This window comes from Microtus pennsylvanicus, chromosome 15 (genome assembly GCF_037038515.1).
Source record: "Microtus pennsylvanicus isolate mMicPen1 chromosome 15, mMicPen1.hap1, whole genome shotgun sequence".
Lineage (NCBI taxonomy): Eukaryota > Metazoa > Chordata > Mammalia > Rodentia > Cricetidae > Microtus > Microtus pennsylvanicus.
Window position 1 is genome coordinate 39,855,793 of NC_134593.1, and position 17,019 is coordinate 39,872,811.

Here is a 17,019-nt window from a genome sequence, read left to right on the forward strand (position 1 = left end):
ACAAAATTTGAATTTAATTTACAAAAGTGTAAATGCATCACACACACAATCATATATTCCACCAATAGGTGTTTTGCCAGTGAGTTAATTTTATAAAGCATGCCAGAAACAATTTCTAGCTTATACAACCACTATTTATGAAGAATAAAAATTATATAATATATGGTACATAAGCATGTATAAATTATTTAGATTTACACAGTCTATTCTCAGAATTATATTTAGCACAATAAGAAAAATGTATCTTATATATTTAATATTTAATTTATCTTTCTGAATTCTATTATTCTGATCTCCCTTTATACTGTTACGAATAATATTCTTTGTTATAAAGAATGAAGCACAGGAATGTAAGGTCAGGAGTATCATAGCTTTGCTTCAGTCTTATATATTTAAATCATATTGGTTCATGTATAATCTCATCTGTTATAAATTTTTTAATGTTCTTGAAAATGTTAGAAGAACAAAATTGCATCTATTTTCAAATTATATTCAACCCAAGGGATAGCTTTGATTAGAAATCATGTCCACAGGAATGTCAAAAATTAGTCATTTCTGTTGTACATAATTAGTTAAAATAACTGATTGGTGAAGTTTTAGAAACAGTGTTTTTCCTCTAGGGCCATGCATTCATCCCTTGGATCTCGACTGGAAAGCAGGGCTCTGTATAATTGACAAATGATTCTTATTCATGAAGAAATGACTCTGTTGACCTTCAGGCTTTTGCCTACAGAACATGGTGCAAATTTCTTCTGCTTTTCTTTGTATAACTTTTTAACCTATTTCAAAGTATTTCACTATTTCTCTCATCTGTCATAACATATCAATGTCACTTTCAGAAACTTTGATCCATATACCACTGTTCCACCTTTCCTCCTATGCTGTATAAATATCCATTACTGTTGACATTTAACATTCATGGACAATTGTAACAGATTTTTCTTATGCATGATTGGCTAGGATTTTTTCTCTATTTGGCTTTATCCGTAAAGTTTTTTTTAAAAGATCTTCATATCACTGATTGACATGTTAAATGAATTATGGTGTTTTCTGTAAAACAAACTTTATTAATTAACTATATTTACAGTATTTTACATGAACTTACAGATGCAAATTCAGGTTTCCTTGTCAATTAAACAAGATCCTGTCAATTAAACACAGATCTTATTTTGTACGATATATTATTTCATATGTGTATACATAGATTACAGAGAGATCTCGTTTCTCTGTGTATCAACTACTGTAGAGCTGATGATAAAAACATCATCAGAGTGCTGAAGTGATGGCTCAGTATTGAGAGTACTGTTTTCTTTGCAGAGGTCCCAGGTCTGGCTACCAGCATCCAAATGTGGATTTATCAGTGTCTGGTACTTGAGTTTCAGGTACTTGGCACCTGCTTCTCACCTTTACAGATATCAGACACTCATGTGTTACACATACATACATCTTTACTTATTCAGAATAATTTCAGAGTGATTTGCAAAATTATCAACCCTAAACACACCAAGACTCAATTTCAACCATGGCTATCGTTGATTTTCTGGAGAGTCAGATTATTCTAAAAGAAATTATGTATACAAACACATATGTATTTATTTATACATTACTTTACAGACTAGTTGAGAAATCTTTGTACTTTTCGAGTTGATAATTGATCTCATATTCTCACTGTAAAGCAAGAACTAAATAAGTATATGGGCTATTTAGATGCTGTGTCACAAAGCTCCTGCTCTGGGGAGATAAAGTAGAACATGTATCCTTCTTTCTAGGAGATGAGATGGAGGACGCCATCCCTCTCCATTTCCTTGTGCAAACCAGAGGGAGCTGAGGGAGGGAGTGAATTCTGGCCTCACCAGCAGGCTCCCAGCCAGGAATATTTCTACACACCACCATCAGCACACCCCTTGTGTCAGCTGGAGTGATGGTCCTGCCCTTAGACTCATTACTGATGCTATAATAACTTGTAATGGCTTAAGCTAACTTAATTTTCTGAGACCCCCTGCTGTAATTCTTCAAATAAACGCTCTACGTTGTTTTGAAATTTTGCCAAAATCAAAAAAAGGCTCATTTCTTGTTAGAAAGTTCCTTAATAGTTATTGGGTTTCTTTTCTTTTCTAATAGAATGATAGCAAATTACAGGATGCTAATCAAAATAAAAAAAATTAAAAGCATATTTTTAAGTATCCTTTTTGGATTTTTTCACAATAGAGGTTAGCAAAAAGGTTTGCAACAGTTAAGTTTATGATTCACCATGTAGCAATTACTTCAAAGGTGGGGAGAGGGTTTCATTTTCTTCTGTAGGGATCCAAGAGAAGGATGTGCTTGAAAGTAGCAAAAGTCTATTACATTTCCCCCTTCTGAACCACTGAAAAGAAGTCTGGTATTTTATAAAACAAACATTCAAATAAAGCAAGCAAACAACAGCATACTGATTATGAACACAGTTAGAGAAAATACCATCATTTGCTAATAAAAAGGGCATGAATAAAGCATTTACTGGACATGAACAATAGAGGCCGCTGACTGATTTTAATTCCAAAGTGTGAATGAGTGGTGAAGGGGACTCCCACGCAGGGGATATTCCCTCCCAGACTGTGGATTAGGCACAAACCACAAGCAAACACCTGGTTACACAAAGAGATCCTTTATTAAGCAGTGAAGAAAAGTTAAAGTGGCTGCTTGCTGACTCTGGCAGAAAAACAGCGGCAAATATCCTTGCAGGTCTAATTGTTAAGAGGCCGAAATGGGGAAGTCTGTGTTAGAATGAGCTAGGATGCAGTGGTAAAGAAGATAGGGGTTGAGGGAGAAGGGGAAGGCAACAAGAGAAAGGGAGAAAAGACATTTACCCTGGAGGCACAAAGACTGTTTCTGGAAACAGAGGAGACAGTCGCACATAGGGAAATGACAGAATATAAAGATAAAACGAGAAACTCCTTCCTAGAGTGAGATGAGCTGTTTCATTTTAATTGGGGATATTAATTAGGTAAACCAAAGGGGACTACTGATTGCTGGACTTCAATACTTTAGTAACTAGAACTTTGTGGTCATCTTCAGACCTTGATGGTTAGCTTTAAGAATATACATTAATGGTTTTGAGCAAGGCAGAGGGAATAGAAGAGAAGGGCAAGGCCTGCCAGAGCCATTCTTGCCACTCTTAAGCTGTTCACAGACCCTTCTAGTCGTGACTTTATGATGTCTATAGATTTTCCCTTAGTAAACCCAGTAGCTTCCTCAATGCTGTCCAAAGCACACATTTTCAATTGCTTTATTGAGAACCAATCTGCCTTCAAACCCTGCATGTGGCATCATGTAGTAGGGATTTGACTCTTCTGTAATCCAAAAAGCACATGATTTAACAATGGAATCTATAGATGAAATGAAGCCCATAATTTCAAGACCTACAGATTATTTATGGAATCAAATATTTTGTTTCCTGAAGATGTTCTTGCTTGTTTGTTTGATTTTTGTTCATGAGTCTATGTGTGTGTCTGTGTGTACACACATGTGTATAAACTCAGGACCCTAAACATGCTAAATCTTTGCTTTTCATGGTTGATATAAAAAATATAACTATTAAAGAAAGCCCTAATTGTGTTTATTTACTTATTATTTGTTCAATTTTAATTTTCAATTTGATATTTAAACAAACAAAAATTAGTGGTGGTTTTATCAGCATGTGTGTTAGAATTGGAAAATAACAAAGAAATAATTGTTAATCCAGACACAAATAATCTATACCATCTGAAGTAAAATTTACTATAGAAATATCCAAACTAATAAACTCTTTTCATGAAGGAGTGGGAGACATGATTCAGTGTATACAGGTATTGGCTGCTTTTCTAGAGGACCTGGGTTCAGTTCCCAGTAGCTACTTGGCAGTTCATTACAGTCTGTAACTAAAATCCCATGTTGTCTTATTCCCTGCTTCTGGCATCCACAGGTACCAGCACATAAGTGGTGCACAGATATCCATGAAGTTAAAACAACTCTACACATACCATAAACTAAAAGTAATGAAATCAAAGCTCCTTCTAGATTTTGTGAAGTATGTGTCTACAAATAGTAAATGTAGCCCTGTAAACCAGGAAGGCTGATTTAGATTATGACCACTCTGTGAAAAGTGCTTGTGTAAAAGCAACAACTGTGGTCAAGACATAAATACTACCTAGAAATTAAGGCAAATGCATTTGACTAAAAAAGTATTCTGTTTTAGCAGTGAGACTCCTAGGACGTACAGCCAGAAAACCAATAACAGCAGAAAATTAGCAGTCATTAATTATCTATCTATACACTATTCCTCATAGACTATGTGGACAGATACCTCATACCTATCAAGTTGTCAATTAGAAAGGCACCTGTGATGTTGTATAGAAGCAATCAGTAAAGAAACCACTTGTATGACTTATGCAAAATTAGAAAGCTTTGTGTGTTTAAAAAACCTGTACTTTAACCCTGTCTCGAAAAACCAAAAAAAAAAAAAAAAAAAAAAAACAAAAAACCTGTACTTGGTAGTTGGGAAATACAAAAGAGTAGAGTCCTGTTAAGTCTGCAGCAGTCACACCAATAACAGGAGACATAGTACATTGTGACAAATATGTGAGTCTTTATTTAATAAAGAGGAAGTGACAAAATATCCCTTCTGTATGTATGCCCTTTCAAGAACAATAATTAGTTCTTTGTGCAGTTTGAATATCTTAAGTCAAGTTTACATTTCACAGTGAATTTCAATATTGCTTTAATGACGATTGTAATGAAATCATTAAATCTGAAAGCCAATATTAATTTATCTGAAAACTCAGTAAATTACATTGGAAGATGAGAAAGAATAGTTTAATATTATCTATTTGATTATTCCATAACCCATGTTCTGTTTCTTCTAGCTAAATTCTTATTTTAGTGATAATCATTGATACTGCAGTGTACGGTAGTATAGCGACTCCTCAGTGGGGAAACACTGTCATTATGCATGGTTTACTTTGTTACATTTACAGCACAGAATAATTTGCATGTAAATTTTTGTGTATGGAGAAACAGAAATCAAAAAAAAAATTTTTTTTTTTCGAGACAGGGTTTCTCTGTGGCTTTGGAGCCTGTCCTGGAACTAGCTCTGTAGACCAGGCTGGTCTCAAACTCACAGAGATCCGCCTGCCTCTACCTCCCGAGTGCTGGGATTAAAGGCGTGCACCAACATCGCCGGGCAAAAATCAAATATTTTAACAGGTTCAGATAGTGGTTTCATTGCAGTGTGCTTTTAGAAGATATTTAAGGTCAAGGGTTATCGGCAATGAATCGTACTCAATGTACATACCTTGTTGAAAAAATATAGCTGATCAATTTCCCTATTTATAATTGATTAATTTTAAATTAATCCTTTTCATTTGCTGATCCATTAACATGCACACACATGCATACACATATCTATACACACATACACATGAACACATACACACACATACACCTCACACTAAGTACATATATATAAAATGTAAAGTGATTCATCATGCTGACTGCTGTTGTTCCGATGCCGTTTACTGTAAAAAAAAATAGTGTATTTACTTTGAAAAGAATAGAAAATAAATGCAACAATGTATACAATTATATTTATTTTATATTTTGCCTTTCTAACAAGCTGAATGAATTTTGCTTCCTTCTATAATATTGAAAGAAAGAATTTTTTTTAATTAAGAAAGAATTTTTATTTAAAGGCAAATGATTATAAATATTAATGACTGAAGACAGTTTATAATTTTGAATTAAACTGTTTTGCAAGTTCAATTAATTTTAAACAAGGAAAAAGCAAATTCCTGGAAGGCATTTGGAGTGCTCCTGGCTTAGACTTAGTGATTAAAGCCTGACTGATCTCCATGGTCTCATTTTAGATGACTTGTTTTGTTTGAACACTTGCCTTGTTTTTAGGATTCTGAAGTTGAAGGTTGTTAACACATATGGTATACTATGTGATCTCTGGCAAATTGATAGTAGCCAAATAAGTAAATGCATAGATTTGTTGACATAGCAAAAGTAATTTTTATTTAAACATAAGTAAAAATTAACCCTTATGGAAGTTGAGAAGCAGACAAGATAATCGGTGAGAGAACATTGCTCTGGAACACAGTAATATGGGAGATGTGGCAATAAGCATTGTGTTATGGAAAACACAATTCACCTGGTAAGGAGCGTCTAGAAAGGGCAAGTGAGACATTCAGAAACCTCGTTGTTTCTGACCGGTTGGGACCAGGTAAAATCAAGATGGAGAGAGTGTTGTGCTGCTGACAGTATCCAAGGGCAAGAGAACTCTGAGTCATCGCAGGCGAAGTTCCCATTGGGAAGTCACTGATTATACACTATAATGCTAAGAAAGAGAGTCATTTTTATGTTGTTAGTATTAATACTTCTGGAGGCATTACAATCCCTGACTTCAAACTCTACTACAGAGCTACTACTGGAAATAGCCTGGTATTGGCATAAGAACAGATGGTTTGACCAATGGAACCGAATCCAAGACCCAGATATTAATTCACACACCTTTGAACATCTGATTTTTGACAGAGAAGTAAAAAATATCAAATGGAAAAAAGAAAGCATATTTAACAAATGGTGCTGGCATAACTGGATATCAACATGTAGAAGAATTAAAATATACCCATATCTAACACAAAACTCAAGTCCAAATGAATCAAAGACCTCAACAAAAAGCCAACCACAAAAGCCTTATAGAGAAGAAAGTGGGAAGTATACTTGAATGCGTTGGAAAATGAGACCACTTCCTAAATATAACCCCAGTAGCATAGACACTTAGAGAAACAACTAATAAATGGGACCTCCTGAAACTGAAAAGCTTCTGTAAAGCAAAAGGACAATGTCAACAAGACAAAACGATAGCTTACAGAATGGGAAAAGTTCTTCACTAATCTGACATCAGACAGAGGTCTGATCTTCAAAATATATAAAAAAAAAAAACTCAAGCAATTGGTCATCAAAAGAAGAAATAATCCAATAAAAAATTGAGTACAGACCGAAACAGAGAACTCTCAACAGAGGAATCTCAAATTACTGATAGACACTTAAGAAAATGTTCAACATCCTTAGTCATCAGAGAAATGCAAATCAAAACAACTCTGATAATCCATCTTACAGCTATAAGAATGGCCAAGATCAAAAATACTCATGACAACTTATGTGGTAAAGGTTGTGGTGTAGAGGGAACCTTCTGCATTTGCTGGTGGGAATGTAGACTGATGAATATCTTAAATATCATCATCAAATCTTCATCCAACAACTGATGGAAGCAGAGGCAGAGATCCACAGCGGAACACTGAACTGGGCTTCCAAAGTCTAGGTGAAGAGTGGAAGGAATGAGGATATGAGCAAAGAGGTAAAGAGCATGGTGGGTTCACCCACTGAAACACTTTACCTGAGCTAATGGGAGCTCACCAACTCCACCTGAATTGGGAAGGAACAAGCATAGGACCAAATAGTTCCTCTGAATGTGGATGACAGTAGAGTTGCAGGGGCAGACTGAGGGGCCACTGGAAGTGACACCAGGACTTATCCCTACTGCATGCACTGGCTTTTTGAAATCCTATCCTATTCTTTTTCCATGTATGCCTGGCTCAGTCTAGATATAGTAGGGACGGTCTTAGATCTTCCTTAAAGAAATGTGCCTTATCCTGAGGATTAGATGGGGGTGAAATAGGAGGTTATGTGTAGGGAATGGGAGGAAAGGAGGGAGTGGGAACATGGATTGGTATTTTTTAAAAATCAAATAAAAGAAAGAGAACAAAGTTAAAGAAAAAAGTTTAAACAACACACCAAACCCCACACACTAATAGTGGGGAGTTGAACACTGCACCCTCACCACTGGACAGGAGTTCCAGACAGAAACTTAACAGGAAATAATGGAAATAACAGAAGTTATTACTGAAATGGGTTCATAAGACACGTATAGAACATTCCATCCAAGCACAAAAGAATATACCTTCTTCTCAGTACCTCAGGGAGCCATCTCAAAAATTGAATACATGCTCAGTAACAAAGCAAACCTCAACAGATACAAAAAATTGTAATTACACTCTATATCTTATTGGATCACCATGCTTAATGTTAGAATTCAACAGCAACACTAATTGAAGAAAGCTCATAAATCCATGAAATTAAACAATGCTCAAATGAATCAAGGAAGAAAAAATTAAAGACTTCCTAGTATTCAATGAAATTGAATACACAATATACCCAAACATATGGAACACTTTGAAAGCAGTGCTAAGAGAAAAGTTCACAGCTCTAAGTGCCTGTATAAAGAAAGTGGAGGTATCTCACAGTAGCAACTTAATAGCACACCTGAAAGCTCTAGAACAAAAGGAATCAGATGCACCTAGAAGGAGTAGATGCCAGGAAATAATCAAATTGAGTGCTGAATTCAATAAAATAGAAACAAAGAAAGCAATACAAATGATCAATGAGAAAAAGAGTTGGTTCTTTGAGAAAATCAATAAGAGAGTCAAATTTTTATCCAAACTAACCAAAATGCAGGGAGAGAATATGAAATTAACAAAATCAGAAATGAAAAGGCAGACATAAAAGAGGAAATTCAGATAATCATCAGCTCATACTTCAAAAACCTGTACTCACCCACCCACTGAGACAGTGGAGCTGATCTACTGGGAGCTCACCAAGGCCAGCTGGACTGTTACCAAAAAAGCATGGGATAAAACTGGACTCTCTGAACATGGCGAACAATGAGGGCTGATGAGATGCCAAGGACAATGGCACGGGGTTTTGATCCTACTTAATGTGCTGGCTTGGTGAGAGCCTAGCCAGTTTGGATGTTCACCTTCCTAGATATGGACGGAGGGGGGAGGACCTAGGACTTACCACAGTGCAGGGAACCCTGACTGCTCTTTGGACTGGAGAGGGAGGGGGAGAGGAGTGGGGGCAGGGGGAGAAGGGTGGGAGGAGGGGGAGAAGAGTGGGAGGGGGGAGAGAAATGGGAGGCTGGGAGGAGGTGGAAACTTGTTTTTTTTTTATTCACTTTTTATCAATAAAAAATTAAAAGAAAAAAAAGAAAAAGAAACCCTGTACTCTACAAAACTGAAGAATTTAAAGGAAGTAGACAATTTTCTTGATAGGTACCATATACCAAAATTAAATCAAGAACAGATAAATAATTGATATAGACCTATAACTCCTAAGGAAATAGAAGAAGTCATCAAAAATCTCCCAACCAAAAGATTCCAGGGCCAAATGGTTTCAGCACAGAATTCTACCAGAATTTTAAAGAAGAGCTAATACCAATTCTCCTCAAGTTGTTCCACAAAATAGAAACAGAACGGATATTGCCAAACTCTTCTTAATAGACAATCATTACCTTAATACCTAGATCACACAAACATGTAACTAAGAAAGAGAATTACAAACCAATCTACCTCAAGAATATTGATGCAAAAATATTCAATAAAATACTGACAAACTGAATCCAAGAACACATTAGAAAAACCATCCACCATGATCAAGTAGGTTTCATCCTAGAGATGCTGGGAGGGTTCAACATACAATAATCCATCAATGTAATCCACCATATAAACAAACTGAAAGAAAAACCACCACATGATCCTCTCATTAGATGTGGAAAAATCCTTTGACAAACCCAGGTGATTTGCAACATGAATCAATGCTGAGAACTATGGGACACAACAAATCCTTTCAAATTTATTATTGCCCTTAGTTGTGTTTGAAATGAATTTGAAAATTTGGTTGCTCTTGAGAAATTCTAGGAACGTTGTCTACTTTTTTGTTTACACGTAGAACATAGTTTAAGTTGGAAAAACTCAATAGTAAGCGAACCTCTGCAAAGGACTCTGAGAGCTTCTGTTACTTTTCCTAGTTCCTGCACCTTTCTATGACATGACCAGAACCACTCTGGTGATAATTTTAAAGCTGTCCTAGAGAAATAGTACATTTTTTTTCAAATTATCTTTTTTCCTACATTCGAAATAAAAAGTAGAAAAGAAGCTATTATGTTTATATTTTAAGAAAAATATTTCATGATTTTAATATATATTTATATAATTAATTATTGTAATTATTAATATTATCATTAAATTCAAGGTATTTAAAATGTTAAATTCCTTGCTTGTTTTGAATTGAAGAAAACATGTATATTTTTCTTTTTTTTTTTTTGCTGTTTAGAAAACCACTGTGATTATAGAATCTGTAGATATAACTATAGCTCTCATCTAGAGATGGGGAGTTCATGATTTATTCAGATCTCTAAAGATAAAGAACCATCAGACTATGAGGAAAATTCAGATTATGAGTTATTCTAAGGGTACAGGGAACTTTCTTTGCATTTAGCTGTTCATCTCAATGACATTCCTGGAGGGAGCCCTTTGATAGCTGATTATTATTTGAAGTGGCCGGAGGCAGGCAACTTCAAAAGAAACAGCTTCTTCAATCTGAACTAATAGTCTTAGGAAGAAGCTTCTTAATCAAACTACTCCTAAATCTGGTGACTATGAACACATTAGTTTGTGAGATAATATGAAAGGATACATATTATGAAAGAAAGGACTAAAGTAATAATATCTGTATAACAATACACAGAAAGAATACCAACTGAAATAAAAATAGATGTTACTAAAACATAAAATAGTTTCAGGAGACAGGGGAGTCTTATCCTGAAAAGACTCAGTACAGTTCCCTTTGAAAATATAAAACAGCCATTCTTCCCAATGAGGGTTCCGCAAAGTAGAGGGACACCAACTGACACCAACGCAGACGAATTACTCCTGCTGCTAATGAAACCCTTCAGTTTTTATTTCCACACAGATAAACATTCTAAATCCGAAGAGTCTGTGAAACAGACTTCAGGAATGCCAACAAATTGACAAGGGTAACGTGTTTGAGCTTGCAAACAACACAAATTAATTCACAGTCAAACACAGCGAATCTGAAGTGTTCGGTGTCCTCATCCAAGTTGTTTCAGGCGACTTCCCCCAGCCTTGGTCAGGCGTTCAGCATGCACTCTGCTCTGCACATGCAGTCATCCCACATGGTGCCCACGAGCTCTGTCTGAAGCACCTCTCAGAGCTAAGACTACTCTGTTATGAAGTCCTGTTCTACAGTCAACATTTTATGCTCTTATGTAAAATCAGAGTTTATGAAACAAGACTTTTAATGTTTTCCTCAGCAGGGAAGCATCACATTCATGTGCATTTTATTATACTTTTGATATATTGCTTTATTGATTAAAATATGTGCCATTTGCATTGAGGACTTGAATTTTGTAAAAATCTATTAACTGAATTTTGGCATGGGGTTAGGACAGAGTTTTCACAAATTTCTGAAAAGGTCCTAAGCATACTGCCATTACCATTTATTCATATTACCATAAAGTAACATTCTCAGCATATTAAATCAGAAGATCAAAAAGCAGTTTGAAAAACACAGAAGATATTTTATGTCCTCTTGTGTCAAATATCCAAAACTATGTTAATTCTATGTATTAGTATGCAACTTTACTCTCAACAAAAATAAATGATAAAATTATACCTATAGTAATAAATATTTTAAAATAAAGCTCTCATAATTTATCATCAATAAGTATTATATTTGTATACCTACTTTATATAACTGTGTGTCTGAATTCTAAAAACTTGTCTTGGTATAAAAATAGTCAAACCTAGAAAATATTTAGAAAGTCTTGTTTTAGATTCTCTAATATTATAGACTATTTTACTACTGAAAAACTTTAACCACAACATACAATAAAGTTGTAAAATCTGCTAATGAGAAGTGTTCAGTTGTGGTTACCAGCATGTGTACTGGAATCATTTAAATAAAAGTTATCAGGTTACACTTTGGTTGTTCACATGAAATAAATATGTACCTATATACCACAAGCCTTTCTCTTCATCTTATGTCTGTGATTCATGCCTATTCCAAATGCTAAATTTTTCAGGAAGACAAATAATATGAGGCCTAGAGTTGAAAGCAAAACTACCAACCATTTAACTTCATGAACATTGCTAGGAATTGCAGCTTTATCAGAGGCACTTTTTAGTCATTGCCATTAGGAAATAAAAAAAGTAGTAATTGCAAAATATTTCTATTGGCCACAAATGAAATGAACACTAATGTTTTAAATCTTATATCCAGAAAGAAGTTGTTATATGAGCATCACATAGCTGTGAAATATTTTCATGACTGTACCTGAGACCTGAGCATACATCCATTTACTACCAACCCTTGTATTCTAATGACCTACTCTTTACACTGTTTTAAGAGCTGAGAATGCACTAAGGACTATGAACGGAATCAGAAAGGTGGAAACTACTTGGAGCCATGACGTCTCTGAGCTCTATCTATAGAGGAACCACCAAAAGATAGAAAATGACCAATTAAGAGATTAAAAATTGAATATGCTCCTTGAATTTAAGCTATAAAATTCCTCTGTGGTTCTGGGTATTCTGTCACATTTGTTTAGTAAGTATTCCTTGAGGATATAATGAATAATAATTTGTTGCTTGCTCTTTCTTGTTCTACTATTCTTTAGTAATTTCATCATATTCAACATTATACCTTGCAAATATCTCTTATGTAATCATTTAGAATCTGCTATCACAAGGTAAATTGTTCTTTAGATTCAAGGCTTTTATTATTTATTTTTTAATTCTACTTTTTAAAAAAGGAGACAATATTTTTCATTTTACATACCAATCCCAATTCCCATACCCTCCCCTCTTCCCATTCCCTCCACCTTCCCACCCTCACCCCATGTTCCACGCACACCTCAGAGAAGGTAAGGCACATTGCTTTGAAGAAGGACCAAGACTCTCCCTACTATATCTAGACTGAGCAAAATATCCATCCAAATAGAATGAGTTCCCAAAAGCCAGTATTAACAGTAGGGATAAATCCTGGTCTCATTGCCAATGGCCCTGAAGTCTTCCCCAGCCATACAACTGTCAACCACCATTCAAAAAGGCTAGTTTAGATCTATACTAGTTCCTTCCCTGTCCAGATGACATCAGTGACCTTCCATTAACTCAGGTCAACTGCTTCAGTGGATGTCCCCATCATGGTCTTGACCTCTTTGCTCATATTTTCACTTCCTCCACTCTTCAATTGGACTTTGGGAGCTCAGACCAGAACTTCACTGTGGGTCTCTGCCTCTGTTTCCATCAGTTGCTGGATGAAGGTTTTATGGTGACATTTAAGGTAGTCATAAATCTGACTACAGGGCAAGGCGAGTTCATGTACCCTCTTCACTATCACTTAGAGTCTTAGCTGAGTTCATCCTTGTGGATTCCTGGAATTTCTGTAGTTTCAGATTTCTTGCTATCCCCATAATGGTTTCCTCAATCAAAATATCTCTTTCCTTGCTCTCATCTCTGTTCTTCTTCTATCTCAACTATTCTGTTCCCTCAAGTTCTCCTCCTCCCTTCCTTGTTGTCTCCACCTCCCCTTCCACCTTCCAGTCTCCCCACACTGCCATTTTCCTAATTTTGTCAGGAGATCTTATATATTTCCTGTTCCCAGGGGGATCTATACATCTCTTGTATTCTTTTGGTTATGCTTGCCTCTGTAGTTCCTAATCATTTATTTAGATTTTTCATTTCCAGAAATCCCTCAGTTTGTGTTTTTTTTATTGTCTATATTTCAGTCTTCAAGTTTTGAACTGTTATAACTGTTTGTGTCACCTACTCGATTACTTTTTCTTGGTTTTCTTGGGTTCCTTTGCGAGATTTATTGATGTCTTCCAATTTTTTGTTTGTCTTTTTTCTCCATTTCCTTAAATAAATTTGTCATTTCCTCTTTAATGGTCTCCATCATCCTCCTAAAGTTATATTTAAAATCATTTTATTCTGCTTCTTCTGGATTAGGATGATCAAACCTTCCTGTTGTTCTGGTGTTGCCATATTGCATTTTAGGGTGTTGAATGAATTCTTGCATTGACACCTACCCATTTCTTCTTCCAGTTTGTGCCAGCAGTGTCTTTGCCTCTTGGTCCAGTCCTTGAAGGGCTGTCTGTGTCTTTGTAAACTGTTCTTAGTCTGCTCTGTACTGTCACTGTCTGTGTCTCAGGTAGCCACTTAGGTCTCTCTTTGTTTGCTCTTTTGGTTTATTCTCTTGGTCCACTCTGTGCAGGCACAGTTGATGTTTCAGTGTAAAAGGAGGGCCTGCTTATTCATCCCAGCTGCCCAAAACCAAAATGATCACACAGAAAACTGTGTTAATTAAATTACTCCTTGGCTCTGATTTCTTCCTCTCAGGATTCAGTACCATCTTCTCTGCCTACCTAAGTTCTGCCCTATTAACAGGTCCAGTCAGTTTCTTTGTTAACCAATGAAAGCAATGCATAGATAGAAAGAACTCCTACACCATTTCAGATTTCCTTTCTTGGTCTTCTCTGTGTAGTCACAGTCTGTGCTTCAGAGTTCCTCTGAGATTGCAGGAGATAGGAGGGTTTAGGGGCAGGTTAGGACTTGTAGTTTACACGTTCTGATAGATGGGATGGGGGTGTTAGAACAGTCTACCTGCAGAAAACTTTTTTGCTGTCTGTCTAAAGAAGCTGAGGCAGGTAGGGGAGGGGCCTGGAGTTCTGCCCTGTATGGAGGGCCTAGAAAGTGGTGTGCCCCACCTGGTGGGTAGTCACTCACCTCTTGATCCTCTTTGTGTAGTTGCAGCCTGTGTTTCAGAGTTTCTCTGAGGTTGCTGAGGATAGTCAAAGGCAGTGCTTTCTAATATATACTGTAATATTATTTGGTTGGTGTTTTCTACCTCATTTTTAAGAGCATCTGAGTTGGCCATATTTTATATATCATTGTGTGTCTCATCAAACTTATCCATAATTTCAAGCATGAGTCAATACAGGATGAAGATTAATATGCTGTTGCAAAAGTACATGAAACTATTTATTGTAGTTTCTATGTTTCAATAGCTCTTAGTCCTTTAGAGATACTGTTTTATTTTTTTCTTTCTTTTTTCTATTTTTCAAACCTCAAATCACTGTCATTCTGAATATCAAGAGCTGGGGGCCTTCTGTTTTGGGAATTTCCCCCACTTCCTTCAATGTATTAGATACGAATTTATGCATACACCAACTTAAGCATTTGTTTGATAAACATTATTTCTATATGAATGATTCAATAAACTACTTTTAGAAAATACCTTAATGTAACAACAGTGTTTTAATCCAATAAAGCAAAGTAGGTTATATGGTCTTTAAGGTTTTATTACAGATGAGATGTTAAACTTGTCCTAATAAGTTAATATTGTTAGAGATTATAGACTAAATAAAAATGGTAACATTAAACAAAATAGTGAGAGAAACAACTGATGAAAATTTTGTCTGAAAATTGCCATATTCAGATATAATTATTTGTATGCTAATAAAATTTTAAAGTATGGTAACTACTCTAAGCATATGAAAATCCATAAATTTTCATATCTTAAAATGTCATATAAAATTAACTTACTCTAGAAGATTTGAAGAAGATATTGAATAACACTGACCCAGATCCTCTTATTTAGCATATAACTTTAATATGGTTTTACAATAATGATGTATTAGGTGGAAAAGTCTGAACCATATCATAAAATCAGTAGCTATTAACTCTTTGAATACTATCTACCAGTCTCTGTTTATTTTCTGTAAGTCCATTCTATATTTACAGAAGGGAAGCTTTCTTTCTGACAACACAATCAATCATCATAAAAACTATTCTACATCATAAATACCACTTCACCATTTAGAATACTTTAATTATACAATCCCCTCCAACTTTATTCTGTTTTTATTAAGTAGATCTAAGTGTGTAATTATTTCCAATTATGTCTGCTCTAACCTCTGTCATGAGCATTCGACATTGTTCACTATACTTAATATATACACATGCTTAAATATAAATTAAATCCCATAATTTAAACACAAAATAATATAGGTTAATGCAAGGATGACAGAAATTATGTCTTAATTAACTATATGCCAAAATAATATATTGTTTTCATTGAAGGATATACAATATTGAAATAATCTTTACCTGTGTTTCATTGGTTTTAGTGTTGCTCTTCAGTGCCTCATAACTGGGATCTGAATTCTCTATTTATTGGATGGTTCTATTATATACAATTAGGAAAATATTCCTTTTATCAAATGTGCCTTGATTGTCTAAGGCAAGTGAATTCTTTTTTTTCTTCACACTGAAAAGAACAAACAAACAAAAAATAACAAAAATAAATCTTTTACTTTTGCGTCTCAGAGTCATTCATGTTCTGCCAACAGGAAATGAAGAAAAGTACAGATTATTTTAGTGTAAGTTGTAATGGGACGTTGAACCCTTCAGACAAAATGAGAACTCAGAGGAAAAGGTAGGTGGGTCAATTTTTCAGTAGGTTTATTAGAGCAGAGTCTTCAGGAAATAGGACCTGACCCCAGGTGAAATGTGCTAAAGACAAATGGCTTGTTGGTTTAGGTTCTTTGCTGTTTTTTTTTTTTTTTGAGTGTTCCTATCTTCTCGGTACAGAGAATGTTGCTTTACAAAAGGTTGTGAGCAATCCGCGAACCATGTATTCCTAGCTCAGTATTACAGCTCTGGCTTAACCATGGCTTAGGGACTGATTTGCATTTCTTTTGTTTCCTGTGTCCAGACTGTAGCCAGTGCAACCTGAACTAGATAATTTATAATAGAAAGAAATGGAAAAGAAAGAAAAAAGACTCAAAAACAAAAGCAGAAAAAGACATGGAAACAACCATGATTTGGATATCATCAATTCGTTCCCTCAAAATGTTTGAGAAACTCAAAAATCCATCCTCAGTTAATGTATCATGAATTTGTTAACTTTTGATGCATGTGATCTCTGTCCCTAAAACATCTTTAAAAAGCCACCTACAATCTTGATGTCATATATATATATCTAATGGAAATGAATTATACATTACATAAAAAGTCATATTGGCCACAAACAATAATCATAATCCTTAAATAAATGTGAACAAATAAAGTATGCTATAAGTGC